The sequence below is a fragment of the Crotalus tigris genome, unplaced genomic scaffold (assembly GCF_016545835.1).
Source record: "Crotalus tigris isolate CLP2741 ecotype Arizona unplaced genomic scaffold, ASM1654583v1 scf7180000018585.330925593:3314079, whole genome shotgun sequence".
In the NCBI taxonomy this organism is placed as follows: domain Eukaryota; kingdom Metazoa; phylum Chordata; class Lepidosauria; order Squamata; family Viperidae; genus Crotalus; species Crotalus tigris.
The window spans coordinates 3315288-3335942 of NW_024097088.1; the positions used below are offsets into that span (position 1 = coordinate 3315288).

The window sequence follows — 20655 nt, forward strand, 5'->3', positions numbered from 1 at the left end:
TGGGTATGGTTAGGAGGGCACTGACTTTTCTATCCTGCCCTATCTATGTTTCCTGGTAAAATACATGGGAAAATCCCATGTGGAGGAAATTCACTTAGTGGTTAGGTAGATCACCATTAATTCGGAGAGGAAATGGAAACATTGCGAACTACTCGGAGTGCTTTGGATGGTTAGTGAAGGTACTGACTTTGTAGCCCTGCCTATCTATGTTCCTTGTATAATACATGGAAAGTCCGCATGAGGAAACTCACTTAGGGTTAGGGTTAGGTCACCATGAATTCGGAGAGGAAAATGGACATCGCCAATAAACTCAGAGTGCTTGGGTATGGTTAGGAAGGCACTGACTTTTGTAGCCTGCCCTATCTATGTTTCCTGGTAAAATACATGGGGAAATCCCATTGGAGGAAAATTCCACTTAGAGTTAGGGTTAGGTCACCATGAATACGGAGAGGAAAATGGACATAGCCAACAAACTCGGAGTGCTTGGGTATGGTTAAGAAGGCAGTGACTTTTGTAGCCTGCCCTATCTATGTTTCCTGGTAAAATACATGGGAAAATCCCATTGGAGGAAAATTCCACTTAGGGTTAGGTCACCATGAATTCGGAGAGGAAAATGGACATCGCCAATAAACGCAGAGTGCTTGGGTATGGTTAGGAAGGCACTGACCTTTCTAGCCTGCCCTATCTATATTTCCTGGTAAAATACATGGGAAAATCCCATTGGAGGAAAAATCCACTTAGGGTTAGGGTTAGGTCACCATGAATTCGGAGAGGAAAATGGACATTGCCAACAAACTCGGAGTGCTTGGGTATGGTTAGGAAGGCACTGCCTTTTCTAGCCTGCCCTATTGGTATGTTTCATGGTAAAATACATGGGAATCCAATTGGAGCAATTCCACTTAGGGTTAGGGTGAGGTCAACATGAATTCGTAGAGGAAAATTGGACATTGGCGACATAACTCGGAGGTGCTTGGGCATGGGATTAAGAGGCGTACTTTTGTAGCCTCCTATTCTATGTTTCCTGGTAAATACATGGAAATCCCTTTGATGAAAATTCCACTTACGGTTTATGGTGTAGGTCACCATGAATTCGGAGAGTAAATGGACTCGCATAAAACTCAGAGTGCTTGGGTATGTTTCAGGAAGCACTGACTTTTTGGCCTTGCCTATCTATGTTTCCTGGTAAAATACAGGGAAAATCCCATTGGGGAAAATTCCACTTAGGGTTAGGGTTAGGTTCACCATTATCGGGAGAGGAAAATGGACTTGCCGACAACTCGAGTGCTTGTGGGAAGGTTAGGAAGGTCTGACTTGTGGTAGCCTCCCCTAGTCCTATGTTTCCTGGTAAAATACATGGGAAAATCCCATTGGAGGAAAATTCCACTTAGGGTTAGGGTTAGGTCACCATGAATTCGGAGAGGAAAATGGACATCGCCAACACACTCGGAGTGCTTGGGTATGGTTAGGAAGGCACTGCCTTTTCTAGCCTGCCCTATGTATGTTTCCTGGTAAAATACATGGGAAAATCCCATTGGAGGAAAATTCCACTTAGGGTTAGGGTTAGATCACCATGAATTCGGAGAGGAAAATGGACATTGCGAACTAACTCGGAGTGCTTGTGAATGGTTAGGAAGGTACTGACTTTTGTAGCCTGCCCTATCTATGTTTCCTGGTATAATACATGGGAAAATCCCATTGGAGGAAAATTCCACTTAGGGTTAGGGTTAGGTCACCATGAATTCGGAGAGGAAAATGGACATCGCCATAAACTCAGAGTGCTGGGTATGGTTAGGAGGCACTGACTTTTGTAGCCTTGCCCTATCTATGTTTCCTGTAAAATACATGGGAAATCCCATGAGGAAAATTCCACTTAGAGTTAGGGTTAAGGTCACATGCAATACGGAGAGAAAATGGGAACATTGCCACCAACTCTTAGTGCTTGGTATGTTAAGAAGGCACTTGACTTTGTGCCTGCCCTATCTATGTTGTCCTGGTAAAATACATGGGAAAATCCATTGGAGAAAATTCCACTTAGGTTTAGGGTTAGGTCACCATGAATTCGGGAGAGAAAATGGACTTCGCCTAATTAAACTCGGAGTGCTTGGGTATGGTTAGGAAGGCACTGCCTTTTCTAGCCTGCCCTATGTATGTTTCCTGGTAAAATACATGGGAAAATCCCATTGGAGGAAAATTCCACTTAGGGTTAGGGTTAGATCACCATGAATTCGGAGAGGAAAATGGACATTGCGAACTAACTCGGAGTGCTTGGGTATGGTTAGGAAGGTACTGACTTTTGTAGCCTGCCCTATCTATGTTTCCTGGTAAAATACATGGGAAAATCCCATTGGAGGAAAATTCCACTTAGGGTTAGGGTTAGGTCACCATGAATTCGGAGAGGAAAATGGACATCGCCAATAAACTCAGAGTGCTTGGGTATGGTTAGGAGGGCACTGACTTTTCTAGCCTACCCTATCTATGTTTCCTGGTAAAATACATGGGAAAATCCCATTGGAGGAAAATTCCACTTAGGGTTAGGGTTAGGTCACCATGAATTCGGAGAGGAAAATGGACATCGCCAATAAACTCAGAGTGCTTGGGTATGGTTAGGAAGGCACTGACCTTTCTAGCCTGCCCTATCTATATTTCCTGGTAAAATACATGGGAAAATCCCATTGGAGGAAAAATCCACTTAGGGTTAGGGTTAGGTCACCATGAATTCGGAGAGGAAAATGGACATCGCCAACAAACTCGGAGTGCTTGGGAATGGTTAGGAAGGTACTGACTTTTGTAGCCTGCCCTATCTATGTTTCCTGGTAAAATACATGGGAAAATCCCATTGGAGGAAAATTCCACTTAGGGTTAGGGTTAGGTCACCATGAATTCGGAGAGGAAAATGGACATCGCCAACAAGCTCGGAGTGCTTGGGTATGGTTAGGAAGGCACTGACTTTTCTAGCCTGCCCTATCTATGTTTCCTGGTAAAATACATGGGAAAATCCCATTGGAGGAAAAATCCACTTAGGGTTAGGGTTAGGTCACCATGAACTCATTTGGCAAAATGGACATCGCCAACAAATTCGGAATGCTTGGATATGGTTAGGAAGGCATTGACTTTTCTAGCCTGCCCTATCTTTGTTTCCTGGTAAAATACATCGGAAAATTCCTTTGGAGGAAAATTCCACTTAAGGTTAGGGTTAGGTCACCATGAATTTGGCGGTTTGCCTCAGGTTCTTCCTTTCAAGACAACAATCCAGGAACTGCAAACCAAGGAGAGGGGGGTTGTTTGCTATGGGGCCCAGTTCAGCCCACGAACCAGAGGCAGGCAGGCAAATTGGAGGGTAAATATCTTAGTCTGTTGCATCACCATGTTTAATCAGTTGACTTGCACAGTAGTCAAATTTTCCCTGGGTCACGTTTAGCAATAATACATATGTAAGTAAAAAGTCACACAATCCCAGCTATTTAGATAAAGTCACTTTATCAGGAGGGCTTTGCATAGCATCTAAAATTTAGGGCAAGTTTTCTGGCCCCAGCAGAGACATGAAATTTTAGCCACAGAAAGCCTGGTTTAGGCTTCCAAAAAGCGTGTATTTTGCTAAAATGCCAAAATTAAACTAAGATTCTGCCTAAAAGCACATTGTAGCTGGGAAATTGAATCCACACCTTTGCATAGTCCCCGGCGTGTTGCTTCCTTTGTCTAAAATTATTCCATGGGCGCCTTCCAGATATTGCCCATGCTCCCTCCCTCTCTTCTGGTGTCGGAATTCTAAAAGTTCAAGACATGAAAAGGCCCATATTCCTTTTCCTAATATTAAAAAGATAGGAAAGGGGTTGGGAAACAGAGGGAGGCTCCAAAGGGGTGTGATGTGCTTCTGGGCTACCTGTTTAATTCCAAGAATAAAGCCAGGTGATTGCACAGTAGCCCTCCAGCCCACCCTAAAGTCCCCAAACCTCAGACCAGGCAGCGGAGGAGCAGACAAGAGAAGTTTGTGGGAGTGGATGATGGATGACTTGGGATTATAATAGCCATTGGGAGCCCCCTTCTCCCCCAAAGCCCCACATTTACCACTCCCTGTTTCTAGCCTTTGGGAGTGCAAGACTGAAAAGTGACAGGCAGCTGCTGCTCTAGCACAGCCAGACTGCTGGAGGCAGCTCCAGACCCCGGGGAAGACAGGCAGTTTGGCAGAAGGCCACCACGCTGCTGAGCTTTGAACTCCTCGTCTTTGGCTCTTTGGGGCATTTTTGGGCTCTTCTCAGATGGAGCCAAGGGGACCCTCACATTTCCCTGAAGCCAAGATTCAAGGGGAATTGGGGGGCTGAAAATGAAGCCAGGAAGGGAAACAGCTCTGAAGTCACTTCTCTGGTCACTGCTTGCCATGAAGGGGGAATTGAGGGCTGTGCTGCCAGCCGCAAAGAATTTGAGTTTCAAAACCAGCAGGTTCTCAGAATCTTTGCCCATCGCCCACTACAGACAATCCAACTCCTTGCTGGATCTCAGCAGCAGCACCGCCCCAGGCAGCCTGTCTCCCTTCCGCAGGCAGCTGCTGAGCTGAATAGCTGCCCTTCCCTAAAATGCCCTTCTGCGCTTTTTGGAGGGTGCCTGTTCTGTTTCTGGAAAGCCTCGAAGGTTACAGGGTGGTGTGTGTGTGTGTGTGCATCTGTGTGTGTTTGTGTGGGCAGAGATGGAGATGCCAAGGGGAGTTAAATTTAGATATTAAACACTGAAACCTAGAGGCTCCGTTGAAAGGACCTGCTCCCGGGAAGGAGGCAGGCAGAACGGCTGACCCAGAGGAGGGAGCTTTCCATGGCCTGAACTGCTAGGCTATGCAGAGAGGTTGTGGCTGGGGAGAAATGACTAGAACAGAACAGAACAGTGTTGAAAGAAAAATCTTCATCCTGGTTCACCCAAGCTGGGGATAAATAAATAACACGGCAACTGCTTTAGAAAGAAGGTTGCAGTTTATTGAAGGGCCAGACAGAAAGATGGTTCTGGCAAGTGAGAGATGACATAAAAGGCCGAGCACATGTGGTGGCGAGTAGGCTTTTATACCCTCTGAAAGCCTTTTGTTTGGAATGGTTTTCTGTTCCTGTGGCATGAACTTTGAGGCTATTTCCTGTGTCACGTATTCTGACCTGAGTCTAGGTGTGCCTCTCTGGTATTCTTGATGGTGATGGGTTAGTCCTATTATGTCCCATCTCAGGTGGGGTATGCAGATTTTAGGTCTTTGTCTTCTTGATCTCCTAGCTGGGGCCTTTCTGATGGTTTTCATCTGCATTTGTACAGAGCTGGCTTCTGCTTGGGACAGAGAGATTTGGGGGCAGGGTTGGCTTCTGCTTTTAAAATCCTTTTGAGGAAATATATTTTTCTGCCCTTTTAATATTTTCTTCTCTGGGGGGCTGACTTCCCTCAACAGAATAGAATAGAATAACAGAGTGGGAGGTCTTCTAGTCCAACCCCCTGCTCAGGCAGGAGACCCTATACCATATCAGTCAAATGGTTGTTCAATCTCTTCTTAAAAACTTCCAGTGTTGGAGCATTCACAACTTCTGGAGGCAAGTTGTTCCACTGGTTAATTGTTCTCATTGTCAGGAAGTTTCTCCTTAGTTCCAGGTTGTTTCTCTCCTTGATTAATTTCCATCCATTGCTTCTTGTCCTGCCTTCTGATGCTTTGGAAAATAGCTTGACTGCCTCTTCTTTGTGGCAACCCCTGAGATACTGGAACACTGCTATGTACACAACCCACCTGTTTATTTCAGAAGGTCATTTCAAGATCCAAGGCTCTTCACTGCTGTTACTGCCTAAAAACCTTGGCAGAAGAAAACATTTCAGAAGTCCTCTAAATCAGGAAGTGTCCATCATTTATGTCTGGTGACGATTTCAGCCATGGCCAGTTCAAGGATGCAGCATCTGAGCTGGGAGGGGCTGGGCCTGCCTTGGAGGCACAATCCAACTGACACAGTTTTGAAATAGTTGATAGGAGAATTTGTTATTTGCGATGGGGACTTTCTGATGTGCATTATTTAGAGTCCAATTGGACTAAAATGGCATCAAAATCGTATAATTAAAAAGGAGTCATTTGCATTCAATGTCACAAAAGCAGCTGAAGATGGCTCAGCTCCAGATTCACAAAAGTGGGAGGAGCCTGAAAGGTAGGGCCTATGAGTGGGTGGAACTTAGAAAGGAAATGGGTGGACTCAAGAGTTCTGGCCATGGAGGATCTCCACTGGGCTCAAGGTCATTGGCCAAGGGCTGATCCTCACTGCCTCTCTCCTTCCCTATTTGCTGGGAGGGGGCTTCCGTCAGCGCCATTGCCTGAGAGAGAAGAACTGTTTCTCTGCTTCTCCAAGGGCTGATCCGCCTGGAACACAAGGCTTGGGGGGGGGGGGCTGGCCTTCGGTGGGCTGGTTCAGCTTCTGTAGGGCCAACGCTTTCCTCATCTGCTGCTCTTCCTGCTCTTCTGAGCAAGTGGTCGCAGTCCTCTGCACACCCTGCCCAGGGCTTGTCTCTGAATCTTTCATAAGCACTGGCAGCGCCAGAGGAGAGCAGTTCCTTGGCCTGCTGAGCAGCTGCTCAGGCAGAAGAGAAAGCAGCCCAGGCCAGCTGGGAGGCAGGAGGGGGTCAGCCACCACCAAGCTGACTGCAAAGGCCCTTCTGCCTGGAGGGGCCAGCCTCCCCCTCCCAGGGAGGTTTGGATTGGGAGAGGCAAGAAGCCCTCTGGATGCAGCTGCTCTCTTCCTGGGACAAGGGAGGCTCTGTGGAAGGGTCCCAAGCAGGTGGTCCCAGCCCCCCCTTGCAATGTTGCCTTCCAGGAGCTGAATTCCAGAGATCCAGGAAACTCGAAGGGGGTAAACTCCCCAAAGTTGTATTTTCTTAACTCACAGAGTACCAAACTAATGAACTATTAATTACTACTGTCAAGATCTATTCTAAAGCCCCAAGATCTTTCTGAAACATTTCCGAGGGGTTTGGGAGGGGCTACTCTGGCTAGGGCTACTCCCTTGGGGCGGGGGGGCGCATTGTCGTTGCCCAATCCCCCTTCTGGCATCCCAACCCATTTCGGACGATCGGGAGACCAGCTGCCCTTCACACCGCGCCCCTTTGGCCCTCGCTTCGGCGGGCGGCTCACAGGAAGCAGCCGGGCGGCGGAGGCGGCGGGGCCTTTTCCAGACCAGCAGGGCGAGGGGGGACGCGGGACAGCAGGGAAGGAGCCGCGCTCAGCAGCAGCTGGGCTCCGGCGCTCATTAACGCGCAGCGGCAGAAGTCGGGCCCGTCGGGGAGTCCCTAATTGGCCGCTTGCTCGCTGCGGGCCGCAGGCGCCCTGCCCGGCCAATTAGCGGCAGAGAGTCCCGCGCCCGCCAAGAGATCCACTGACAAGGCTGGGCACGCGCCTGGGCGAGGGGCTTCTGCGGGAGGAACCCAACAGTGAACAAATCACAGTTCCAGCCTCGGGCTCTTTTCGGAGGGGCCCCCGCGGCCACCCTGCCCACTTCCTAAACCTCCGCCCGGCCGAGCGCTGAAGAGGCAAAGCCAGGCGCTCCTCTCCAGACGCGGACTCAGAGCGGGCCGGACAGGTGGGGAGCGCAGCGCTTTGGACCAACCTTTCTGCGCTGCTGGTCCAGCTCGCGTGTGTCCAGTCTTATAGGATGGGGGGGGGGTTAACAGAGAAGTCTTTGTCTTCAAGGCCAGTGAGGCCCCCCTTGGACAGACACCTGGCCCGTCACTTCCTGGCCCCTTGCAAGCTGCCACCGCTGATGTGGGTGCTCCTTCCTTCACTGAGTCACTTCTTCAGGGGGAGACCCCATTCCTATCTAGGCTAATGTCATGCGGACCCCATTTTAAACGCACAAAGACCATGTTGCTGGGCTTCCCTTGGGTCTTCTTTCTTGGTCATTTGCCAGATCTGGGTGCCCTCCATTCAGAAGTGCACATTTTGAATCCCTTGCATGTGTGTATGTGTGTCTGAGCCACACAATTCAGCTCTTTTACAAGGAAATCAGCATTGTAACTCAAAAAAGGATTATTCGCCAAAGCTGGCTTAAAGTTGGCCTTGCTCTCTCAGGATATTTGGGGAAGACATGGCTTGGCCCAGATCCAATGGAGTAGCCTTCCTTCTGCCTTCTCCCTCCCCTCTTTTAGTCCATCCCGAGTGTGCTTCCAGTTTCGGGGGCGGGGGAACATCAGCAGGCAGAGCCACTTGAGGGCAACAATAGATGCTGGGAGGGGAATTCAAAGGCATGCAGCCCCCTGTCCCCACCTCAACCCACTCCTAGGCCTCCCAACCTATTTGCCCCCCTCAGAAGCCCCCTTCGGAAGCTCTGCTCTAAGGTGACCCCCATTTGCCGCAGCCCCCCCCCTTCCAGCACTACAAGGAAATTGAGCAATGCTCCAGTTTGCAAGCAATGCCTTTTCCAGGCAGTTCCTGTCTGTAGAAAACCGCTTTCATCTCTCAAGGGCCTCTTCAGCAGAAGCTTTTAGTTATTCATGCCACCTCCTGCCCTCCTGGCTGCCTCTAGTGGACACCTTGCTGGGCTCAGGGTTTCAACAGCCTGTCCAGGGTCTTTCAGCCACTTCAAGCTGCAGGGAATGACTGCTGGGAGTCTTTGCCAGAGCTAAGAAGAAGCCCTGAATAGGTCAGAGAGGGGAGGGAGGGGTCTGTGAGGGCCCTGCCCACAGGAGGGGCAGAAAGGTTGGTTGCTCCTGAGGGGAGGGAAGGGTCTCCGGCTGACCCTTAATCTTTTCCCAAAGCTCCAGAAGCAGAAGCATCCCAAATAGCAGAGATGATAGCTGGGCTCAACTCACTTCCTTGGCTTGCTGAAGGAACAATCTGGGGGGGGGGGGGAGAAACCACAATGGGAAAGAAGAAGTAATTCAGGCCCCTGTTTAGGTAATTCCTTTTTCAGGGCAACTGAGGGGTCCCTGGGACTGTGCAGCCTCTCCAGTTCTTTTCCAGTTCTTTGGTGGAGAACAAAGGAAAATGGGGGAGGGCGGGGTTTAAGCCAGGAATGCGGGGGGGGGGAGGGAAGAAAGGAGAATCAGACCCCAAACTAGAGAAGAGTGCCTGCCTGCAGCAATCCCTTTGGGTGGCAGGCTCCCAGCAGTAGCTGGACGCCCTCTCCCCCCCCCCCCGCATGGTCTTTCCTCATGGGAGGGGCACCTTCCATTCCTCCCATTAGGCAACTCCTGCTTGCTTTCCCTCTCCTCTCCCAGGGCGGGCAGATAGAGGCTGATCTTCTGAAAGGGAAGCCCAGGGGGAAGCTGGGCAAAGGAGAGAGCCATGAAGTCCAGCAGCCACCAAATGCTCCCCAAGGGAGCCCCTCCAGCCAAGAGCCCAACAAGTGCCAGGCCAGGGGGAACCGGACTCAGGGCCGTGGCCCGTTTTCTGTCTCTCCCGGAAAAGGACGGCATTTGGCCTCTCCGAAGAAGCCCCTGGGCCAGCACGCCATTCCTAGGGGCAACTGGGCTCCCCTCTTCCTGGTGCCCACCACTTTAGGAGTGGCAGGGAGACCCCTTGGTCTGCCAGCCATGTTGATCTTTCAGCAAGTGCTTCAGAGCGGCCCAGCAGGCTGGGGGCCAAGCGGCCATTCTCCTCCTCCTCCTCAGGGGTCCTGAGGGGCGACTGACCATGGAGAGACAGGACTCACACCAAATGTATTTAGAGAGTGGCCACCCGTGGCAAGCCCTGGGAGAGTGTTCCACGACCCTGGAGAGCCTCCTCAGATGCCTCTCAGCGCAGTCCTGCTGCTTTGGCTGCTTTGACCACCCAGGCAGAGCCAGCTAGAAAGACTCTGTAGGACAGACTACACTAGACCCACATACTTCCTCTTGCTGAGGCTCTGCTGGCCCGGGTCAGGCCTCCTGGCTTGGCTGCCAAAGGATGTGTGGGCCTCTGTGCCCATCTCTATAAATTATGTTGCAAATGAATTTAAAACCACTCTCTGGCCAGGGCAGGAAATTGAATTGGAGCTTTTTCATACGCTTATTGTAAGACTAGCAATGCTGCAGCCCATTTGGGCCATGAAGGATGTGCCTTTATGCAAAACTTTGTTATCACAGAAATCGTTTTTTTAAAGGCAGAGAAGCAGAGGGAGGAAGGGGCTGCAAGAAAGCACCAGAGCTCCTGCTTAAACGACAGGCACTCATGAATAGGTTGCACACCACGGAGAGGGCATGGAATGGATTGGACCGCATCCATTGTGCTGCAGAACATCTGGCTAGCATGCCAGTCAAGGAGACACAAAGGACTGCGACATAAGTGTAATGGGGAGGGGGAGGGAGCAGGAGAAGGGGCTTCATTTTCCAGTCTTTCCAGTCAACAGACGGAGATTTTCTCCTTCGTATTTCTTAAAAGGGACTTGTAGCCTTGCGTGTCTCCTCGCAGCATCTTTCAGCTCCGAGGCGTGAAAGCAATCAGGATGTGATCTTGAGCCCAAAAGGGATTTCCCTGCCAGCCAGAGAAGACACCTCTCTGCCTGATGCCTCCTGGACGATCCTCAGGGCTGATCCCTCCTCGGGGCAGAGGCCGAGTCCCTGGGTTGCACAAGGAAAGGTCTCCCTTCCAAAGCCTCAGTCAGCCCCTCCCTGCTGAGTCCCCATTGGGGCTTCTAGAACACAGGAGTGGAGGAACCTTCTCTTCTCCAGGGCAGCCATTCATGCCAGCACCATTAATGAGCAGCAGAGCCCCCCCCCGGGATTTGTGGGAAGGGACAGCCTGCAGCCCGAGGGAGAAAAGCAAAGGGAATCCCACAGTCCGCCCCTCCCCACCCGGGCGAGGCAGCGCAGCAGGGAAAAGCCAGCGCTGACCCCAGAGGGGCGCTGCAAAGGGAGGCGCTCACCAGAGGGACGGCCACCTTCCTGGGCAAGCAACCTTTGAACCTACAGGGTGGCTGGCCTTGACCTGGAGCCCCTGCCCCGCAGGCAGACGGCTCCCACTCGGTCCGTTCTTTGCATGCCATCCGTTCAGACGCGCTTCCTGGTCTGCCGAGCGTGCCAGCTCGCTACCCCATCTGGCTGCCCATATGAAAGGAGGGAAACGCGGCTCCAGAATTTTGACCGAGCAGCGCCAAGCCCGCCTGTCCAGAACCCCTCCCCGCCCGGCCTCCGCTCTGAAACCCCACTGAAACCCAGGTCGTCTGAGTCCTAAGGCGTTTCAGAAGAGGGAAGGGAGAAGCGAGGCTGAACTCCAGCCAGGAAGCCGGGCTCCGGCCGGGCAGGCGGAGAGGCTACCCGCGCCCGAAACGCAGGTGCCAGCGCCACGGACGTGGGAACGCAGGAGAGCCGGGGAAGAGCGGCCCCTCGCGTTGAGTGGCATTCAGGCGATCCTCGGCTTCGCCGCTCGTGGTTCTCCGGCTGCCGAGCTGCGAATCCGCTTCCGTTCGCCCCCCTTCCCAAGACGGGAGCCCTCAGTTGGACGGCAGCAGCTCGGCCTGGTGGTTCCTCTGAACGCAGCAGGGCCGGCCCTGGGCATCTTCCCGCAGCCGCAGAGGGAAAGGCCAGCAGCCAGGCGGGCCTGGGGAAGGCGGTTTCCAGCCCACCGGTCTGAGACGGTCATCGATCAGTTTTAACGTGCAATAAATCCAGTCTGGCTTTACCCCGGCAGAGCTCCTTCGAACGCTGCTACCTCCAGTTCCGAAGGGGGCGCCTGGCGGATCCCGCCTCGGGAAGGGCGGCATCCTCACGATACTCTCAGCCTCCGGGGAGCCGGAACGCCTGGCTGACAGAAGAGCAGACCTTTCGCAGGTAAAGGCTGCTGTATGAAGGAAGCAAAATGCAAATCGAGACCGCCCAGAATCGCTCCCCTGGCTGGAGAGGACTGGACAGAGCCGGTGGCGAAATTCACCCGCTCTCCTGTCTTCCGGGAACCCCGAACTGATGCCCTGGGCGCGAAATCGCAGGCTCTGCGAAGGCTTCTCCTTTGCAGACGCGTGTGGAGGCAGTTCATTTCCTCCTGAACTGCAGCGCCTTCCGCCGTTTCGGAAAATCTTCTGAAATGCTTTCAGTGCCGCATGCATTTTGAACAGGGGATTAGCGTCATCTTAAGACTGCCCATTTTATTTCTATACAATCCAGTATAATGTTTTTTTATTGTAATGAACTGATGCCCTAAAAATAATTACTGAAAACATTTCTTCCTGTCTGTAGATTCTTACAATTTGCAGAAAGTATTTTTTGTTCAGGAGTTGAGATCTATTTATTACCGAACCTTAGAATCAACTTGCAAATTTTGCTATGTTTCTAATGCTTCTCTCTTCTGGATTGTTCTGTTTCCAGCACTGACAGGGGTAAAGAAAGAAAGCAACTTGGGAGAAACACCTGGAGGTGGAGACAAAGGTGGGAAAGAAACGCACCAGCACCCAGCAGGCCTTCCGTAAGGTCCCGGAGAGCCTGCCTGGGGTGTCGCTAGGGGGCGTGGGAGGCCAGAGAAAGGGAAGGGGGAGAAGGGGGCAGAGATGAACTCCCTCTGAGTGAACCCTAGGAGGCCCAGTTAGAGAAGGGGAGGGGGCAGCTGAGAAGAGAGCTGAGGTGCCTCCATTTCTTTCTCTCCTTGGAGGGCAGGCCTCTTTCCCTCCTCCAGCAGCCTGTTCAGCCAGAGGCCCAGGAGCCACGATTGGTCAGTTGAGTTCTAGCTGCATACAGCCAGGAAGGCCAAGTTCTTGCTCTGTGTTTCCATTTGAGTGACCACATGCAAAGCCACAGCTGGACAATGAAAGGCTGCCCCTCCTGTGCATTTGGAGGGGCCAGCTGCAGAACCAGCCCCCCCCTTTATTTATTTAGGGTGAGGCCTTTGCAGTTCTGCTCCCTTGCTCAGGAAACCTTTGCTGGCTCAGAGTCTGCAGCACCAGAGAAAGGCACTCAGGAGCCGGGGGGGGGGGCACCACCAGCCCCTTCCTTGCCTCTGCTGGATCCCAGGACAGAAGGCTTTTCCCAGCAGTTGACCAGCCACACGTTCTCTGGCTCTTGGGCTGTGCAGGGAGCATGCTGGGGGTCGGATGGCTCATTAGTGAGAATGGCAAGCTCAGCACCTAAGGAGCTTGTTCAGTGCCGCCCCTCACCAGTGGCCCCTCCCCCAGTGGGGCTTAGGGGACAGCACAGGAAAGAGGCAGCGAGGAGCATGTCTGTTCAGATATGGTGACCCCCACACTCTCACTGCTGAAGGGGCTCCTCTGCTTACACTTTGGGGAGGGAGGGAGGGAGGCAGGATTTCTTTCTTGAAATGGAGATCACCAGCAGAGGAGAAGGAAGTTGGAACAGAGACAGTTCCATGAAAGCATTCACAACCAGACCAGCAGGTGAGATGGGCAGTTTGATGGTAGACAAGACAAAGTTTTCTTTCTCCCTGGCATACACGAAATCCACCCCCCAAGAAAAGCCATGAAACCCTGCTCCCCTCCCCCACAAGGGAGATCTCCCAGCCCAGCCAAGGAGAGGACTTTCCGGAACTGGCTGAAGGGCTTGGAGGCCCCTGACACCCTTGCTGTCCCGGCTGGCGTGGCAGCAGGTAAGGCAGCTGCTGGCGTCTCCCTGGCAACGGCTTAGGTGGGATTAGGCATCTCCTTGCCTGGGCTGCTGGGGGTGGCGGTGCATCTGGGGGGCAGAGAGAAAGACCGCCACGGCAGCCTCTTGTAGATGGAGCTGGTGGGGCCCGTGTCTCTCTGGCTGGGCCGGGCGCATTTGGCCTGGGCCCCAAGACCAAACATTCAGCTTCTCTGAGGCGGTCTGATACGCTTCCTTCAGGAGATGTCTGGCCAAACAGGGATGGTCCCAGGAGCTTCTTTCTGCAGGAGCCCATCCGGCGTAGCCCTGTCGGGGGCGGGGGGGGGGGTAAACGGGCTGCTGAGGGCTGAACTGAGCAGCTCTTTGCAGGCAGAAGCTCCTGCCTGGCGCTGGGGACGACATGGGCTCTGCTGCCAGGGAGCGCTGTGGGGCCGCAATGGGGAAGGTTTCCTGGCCGTGCAGGGCCAGTGCAGGCTTGGCCTTGGCCCCTTTTATCGCCATCAATAGCCGCCTGGACCGAAGCAAGTGGCTCCTGTGCAGGCAATCCCATGCCAGATTCGTGGCAGTTAGGAGAGCCCGGAGAGGGGCCAGCCTGCTTCTCCCAAGCGGAGGCGCCCCTTTGCACTGGCCAGGGCTCCGTTCTGGGTACTGAGGCTTCGCAGAGGGCAGCAGAGGGCCAGCCAGCCAGAGCCGAACATTTATTTAGTCCCTTATATCTACCTTTGTTATTTTCATAATGGCAAATTTACCTAATACATCTATAACAACAACCCTGCAAGGTGGACTGGGTTAAATGAGAGTGACTGTTCAAATTCACCCAACTGGCTTTTACGCCACAACAGGGTTAGAATTCACCGTCTCCTGGTTTCAAGGCTAGCACCTGATCCATCTCATGCTATTTATTGCCCATTTCTTAAACATTAATCCCATTTAATGCAGGAGAAAGAGGAGGCAGCAAAAGGCCACAGGGTGGTTGGTGTCTGCAGCTAGCACAAATGCCAAGTCAGGTTTGTCCTTCCTCCCCATTTGCTTTTCCTAGCCCTTTATTGCCCCAATTAAGAAGTCCTAAAATGTAATCATTAACCTGAACAGTCTTGTACTTCTGAGGAAGGGGCCAGTGAGATCCAGAGGGGAGGCACAGACCTCCCCCAGCAAAAAGGGACTTTCAAGGCACTGGGGGCATGCTGGCCACAGACACTGCACAGGCTGGTGGTTGGGAACTGTTTGCCAGGTGCCTAGAAACATCTGCCTGGGCAATCCAGGCTGGGACTAGGACAGACACACACACCTCACTGCAAATGCTGGCAAGGCAGAGCCTTAGTGTGGGGGGGTCTTTTCTAGAGAGGCCTGCTCTAAATGTGGCCAAGAGAATGGATGAACCCACAGCCTGGGTTGGCGGAGAAGGGCTGCTTGGATCAGCCCAGACTGGTGAGCACTGGGGGCTCTGGGCTTACCCCCCCCCAAGCAGGCAGGGTTAGGGGTGGCTGTGAGTGGGAGCAATGGAGGAATTTCTCTGTGAGGTTCAGAATGCCAGCAGAAGGAGAGCGCTTTGTTTTAACCACTTTCCCAGGAAATGGGCTGGGCTGGTGTATAAAGTGTCCCTAGCAAGCAGCTAGGCAGACACCACCCTGGCCAAAAGAGGTGGAGACTGGACTCTGCCCCTTAGAAAAAAGTGGGGCCACACAAAGTAAGCAGAGGGAGTGACCAGAAAGGGGGGGAACCCAGAGACCCCACCAAGCTACCAAGACTTTGGTGCATTTGTGCTCATCGGGAAGGAACTAAAAGTAGCTTTGCTTGGTTGCTTACCTCGAGGTGCAGAGACAAGGGAGGGGGGAGGGCGGAGGTTGGCTGCGCACAATTGAGCACAACATCTGCTTATCACTCCAAGAATTGAAACAGAGAAGGGGCCACTCCTTATCTGCCCAGGGATGTTTGTTTTTGGGACAACTGCCCCAAAACAATATCCGGACGCCCAGTTGCTTTTTCCATGCTTGCTGATAAGCTTTGGGTTCCAGGCACATGCCGGCATTTCTGAAGGGCCAACTAGCCACCATAAGGAAGGCAGAGTTGAAAAAGAACTCAGGACAACAGGTGTTGTATCACCAGAGAGACCCAGCAGGCTGTGGGGAGCCACTTGCACCCTCCAGCTTCCCCTACGTGACCCAGAGGATCGGCCCCACTTGCCTTTGTGCTGTGCGTGTGGCAGGAAAGCGTGTGGCAGGAAAGCGAGGCTGAAACCCAGCAGGAGGCCAGTCTTGCTGTCGGCCCTTTGGCTTGGCAGACAGCCCCCCCTCCCAGGCAATGAGCAGCTAAGTCCCCTGGGGGGGGCACAACTTGCCCTCCCTGTTCCTGATTCTGCTGGAAGAGAAAGGCTCTTCTCTAAAGCCAGCGCCATTTACAGTTACTCCAGCAAGTCTCCAGGCTGCAAAAGAGACCGTTGGCAGGGCAGGAGCTGCTAGGCAGATGTCCCGCAGCATTTCATGGGCTTGTACAGGTTCTGCTTTTGGCTCTCGCCTTTGCTCACCCACCTCTACAAATGAGCGTGGTTGGGCCAAGGCCAGCCCATTCGCCTGGCACCGCTGCCTTTCCAACAAGTTTCCTTGTTGGACCCTAACCACTCAGCTTCAAGGAAGCCCGTCCTTATTGTCCATTTCAGCCAGGCCTTAAGCTCCTTGAGATCCAGGAGAAGGGTCTGAGTATTGCCCTTTGTATCCTGTTCCTCCCACACCCCCTGCCCCTTGGGAATGGCCAGTCCTTCAAGACAGACCAGCCCAGGAAAGCAAGGCTATCCATGGCTTTGACTGCTGGCTTGGTAGCAGCCTTTCTCCCATCCTTTGAGACTGTTGTCTCTGCCTTCTACAGTATGTTGCCAAGCTTTCATCCATGCGGCTGTCATTCTGTGGGGTTTGGGATTCCGGCCAGGTCTGGTAGTCAAAACAGATATCAGGCTAGCCCAGGTTGGTAGTGTGACTTATGATGAAACGCAGAGCAGCAGCAGAAGCAGCCATGATGGGGTCTGCCCTCCCTCCCCTGCTCCTGGGCACGTGGCTTCGGAAACCCACCTTCGCAGACTCCGGGAGGACACAGCCTACATGCCTGGGATGGAGAGGCTCCAACTGGCATGGAAAGCCCCCTTTTCATGCTGGAACGTCCAAAGAAGTGGCCTCGGTGCGAAGAACAGAAAGTCCCAGGAAGTTCCAGGAGGCTGTAGCTCTGTCGTGACCTCCCTTTGGCTGTGGCTGTGCCCTTGGATGCCCTGTTGAGTCAGCCAGCCCCAGGTGGGGGAGAAGGAGGCTCTGCTCAGTTGCCTCCTGGCATTTGGGATGTAGGCCAACTTGGGAAACCAGAGGCTTCCCTTCACTGGGATTTCCCCAACTGAAGTCTCACTGCAAGGGAAGAGGGCTGAGTTGCCTCCTGTGCAGTCCCAACAGTCCAGCAGCACCACCGAGCCAGGCCAGCTGGAAGGATATACGTTCATTCAGAGGAGGAGAAGCTGCAAGAAGGGGATGCTTGCCTGATGTGGCTTTCATTTGTTTTCCTCTGCCAAGAGTTCTACTTCTGATTGATTGAACAAAATGCCAGCGTGAGACAGGATTGCGTTAGCGCAGTGGCTGTTTAAATAAAAGAGTTAAAAGCAGACCTTCTGGAACACAGGTCCTCAGCCTGTGGAATTCCTATTCTTCACTGGCGGGATTTCAGGAACTCTCTGAGCGAATGGGATGGGGACTAAGAAGAGATCCTGCTCAGCATAGACTTCTGGAAAATCTGCAGTTGTGTGCAGGGAAGAGTTACACAGCGAAGCCCAGCACAGGATCAAGGAAGGCAAATGCTCATCTGGAAGCTTCCAGACGGCCTGAAGCATTACCAAAAGCATTGTGGATATTATTTTATTTTTCATTATATGTTAGTGAATAGGGAGCAAAGATGAATGGTGAGTGTCATTAAGAACAGGCCAAACAGCAAACATTTAAGGGAAATGTTGATTCTTTTCAAGTGGGGGTCTAGTCTCCTTGGAGGGGTGGCCAAAACACCAGGAAATCTTGCCCTGCTTTGCAAAACATCTGCAAAGGGGCACAATTTCTGCCACTTAGAACTCAGAACCAGGAAGCCCTGCCCTGCCCCAGCCTCCCTTTTGCTTTAGAGGAGAAGGCTCAGGCTCCTGAGATCTGCATCTGCACCAAAGGCAAGGGCCGCTCTCCGATGACTGGGGAGCTGCCCCTCACCCCCTTCCTCAGCCCAGCCTGGAAGGCTGATGGGAAGCTGGAGCTCCAGAGCTTTTCTTTTACCAGCCCAATTACAGCCATCTCACCTTGACAGTCCTAGTTTGTGTTTCCTTTTGCAAATAAGTCCACAAAAGAACAGCCTGATTTTCATATGTTATTCAAAGTGGCTTTCTCTCCCATGATGGGGCTTGGCACAGTGATCGCTACCCCCTTGGAGGGCAGTGACTGCAAATGACAGGCACAGATTTGCATTTTACAATTTCTGGCACTCCACAAGGAACACAATGTCAAAGGCACCACACAGGTTGATCTGTGGCTGCAGTGTTTCTGTCTCTCTTCCTCCCCCCTTCCTCCCCCCCCCCCTTTAATGCCAGTTTCCCTTCTGCCCTGCTTGTCTTTGGCTCCTTCTTCCACTTGCAAAGAGGCTGAAGGGAAGATGCTCTCCAGCCACCCGCCAGGCTCTGCTCAGAAGGAGTGCTCACCAGGGCTTGCAAGTGGGATTTGAAAGACCTTCAGTTTCCGTATTCATTGGGAACCTTTTGGCTTTTCCCCTCTGCTGCCTGCATTCCAGGCTGCTTCCATCTTAACTTCCAATGGGGGAACAAAAAGTAAATGAAAAAGGAGTTCTTCTTGGGCAGATTTGTTTAAATCCTTAAAGAACATGGAAATATATAACCCAACTTGAACTTTACTGGGGGTAGAATCACAAGATTATTAATTGCCTAAAAATACTACTAACCGCTGAAGAGATCTTTACAGTCCAGACACTCTCCAGGGTCTTGCAGCTGGAAAGCCATTCTGGGCTTGCTGGATGACCTCAGGAGTGCCCAAATACTGGACAGCAGCTTCCCTTTTGTTCTGCCTGAGGCCTGGATGCCCAGAAGCCAATTAAGGCCTCTTGCAGCCCTAAGGAATCCCAGTGTTGCTGCATTCACACATAGATCTTTGGAGGCCTCAGGCGCTTCAACACCCCTGTGGCTTTGATGGAGCAATCTGGCAGAAGGAAAATTTATTTAATTCATAGGGAGTTATTGTATCAGCTGCATTTAATTAATTACACATGGTTTCTTAAATGTCGTTTGATTTCCAAGCTACCTGGAGGAGGGTAGCGCTCAAGTGATCCTTCCTATATCATACAAGGATCAGAAAAGACTCGTTTCCCCTGTAAATCAGCCAAAGGAATGAGAACATTGTGTGCAGCGGAGAAGACAGACGTCTCCCCCCACTTCCTCCAGAAAGGGTCTGTGCAACCATTCTGCACAGAGAACTTGTGCACACCCATCACTCTGTGGGTAGCAACCAAGCAAAAATATTTACCATGGTAACCGATGAAGGGAGCATCCAGCAAGTTGTTGCAAGCCAGACAAAGGAGATTCAGCTTCTCAAACCTTCTCAGTTTTTCCCAGTGCTTTTTTTCTAAAAAAAAAAAAAAAGGTGCCGGAACTCACACACGTCAAACAACCCGCCTTGCCTACCCTACAAGGTTCCATCCAAAAAAGGTGCCGGAACTCCGCTCTGGGCGTTCTATGAGAAAAAAAGCCCTGGTTTTTCCTGCCTGGCGTTGACTAAGGGTTGTTCTCTTCTGCAGACGACTGGTCATTGGGCCATCGGCTCTGGACTGGCCAGAGCAGCCCCAAGAGGTCATCTCTCTCCTTCACACCCACCCTTTCATGCAAACAGAGTGGGCCTCCTCAAGAGAAATTCCGAGGCCATGCACAGGCATTTCCCAAACCTGTAGATGTTTTTGCCTACCCACATGGCAAACATTGGCTTCTTTTTACTTGAGTTTGATCTGAAAGTGTCTTTATCTTGGAAACAGCTGTCTGAGCTAAGAGTCTCTGAACCAATTACATGTAGTTTGTATAATGAGATCTGGGTGGTCTTCTCTCAAAGAAGTTCTTAGTTGTCCTGTGAAAAGAAACCACCAGCAAAAGCAGCTGAGGTGGAAGTCCAGATGTCAGACCCACCAGGGACCCCATTCCTCCAGGACAGCTCAGGTGGAGAACTGGGAGAGTGTTTGAGGGACGGAGGTATTAATAGGTCCACTTGGCTGGTCCGAGTAATCAGAGGAGTGGCTATGAAAGGCTCTTCCTTCTGTAATTTTCATTTTTTCCCCACTAAGGTCAGCATTCCAGCAGTACAGACAAGATTGAAAAGAAAGGGAGGAGGGAGTTAAACCAAGGAGCAATTAAGTGAACGGTTTTACCACTAATAGCAAAAATGAACTTATGTCAGCCCTTAATTCTGGGATTCACCACACTCACAAATATATTCCCCTTTCTGGACATCCTTATTTACTTAATATACTGCATGGCTGCTTATTGTGGAAGGAGAAGATAATATAATCAGCCATGATGCTTGTTTCAGTAATGTATATGTTTGTGGGGCTTAATCAGTAGTTTACATCTTTTTGCTGCTCTGCAGGACTGACATTGGACAGCTGTTGCAAGCAATAAACTCCACCAGGAAGCAAATGCTGTGGACACAGAAGGGTGAACTATCAGATGCCCGGATATTTTCTCCTGAACTGGTGAAATCAACTTGTTGGGAGCTGCAGGATCTCCTCTTGGCCTTCAGCTGCAATTGGCCAGCTGGGCAAAGCTTTCCCCAACCCGTCCCCTTGGTTAACTCTGCTGGGAGCTGCTCACTGGCTGCACAATGTTTCTGTGTGCCAATTGCTATTAAGGTAAGCAAGAGCAGCAGAGTTCACGGGAATGGACTGCAGGGAAGGGTGAGAATTCACAAATACTATGTGCCTTTTGTGCAGTTTTTCCAGTGTGGACTCCAGCCAGAGTTGCTATTTCATCTGCTAAATCAACACTTTTCCCAAAACAAGAAAAAGCAGATTGCGCATAAACAGTTGCGAATAATATGGCAAGGATTTTGCAATCTTCCCCCTTGAGTTTATACGGTACACAATCTCTGGTCCTGCTTGTGTAAG

The 20655-nt window shown here is 51.8% G+C and overlaps 1 long non-coding RNA gene across 1 annotated transcript; it reads left to right on the plus strand.

Annotated features, from left to right (window-relative positions):
* The first annotated feature begins 9209 nt into the window (after positions 1-9209).
* Positions 9210-20655, plus strand: LOC120313222. Its single transcript, XR_005558087.1, has 3 exons — positions 9210-11736; positions 12268-12364; positions 20139-20655. It is a non-coding gene; the product is annotated as an uncharacterized LOC120313222 (long non-coding RNA).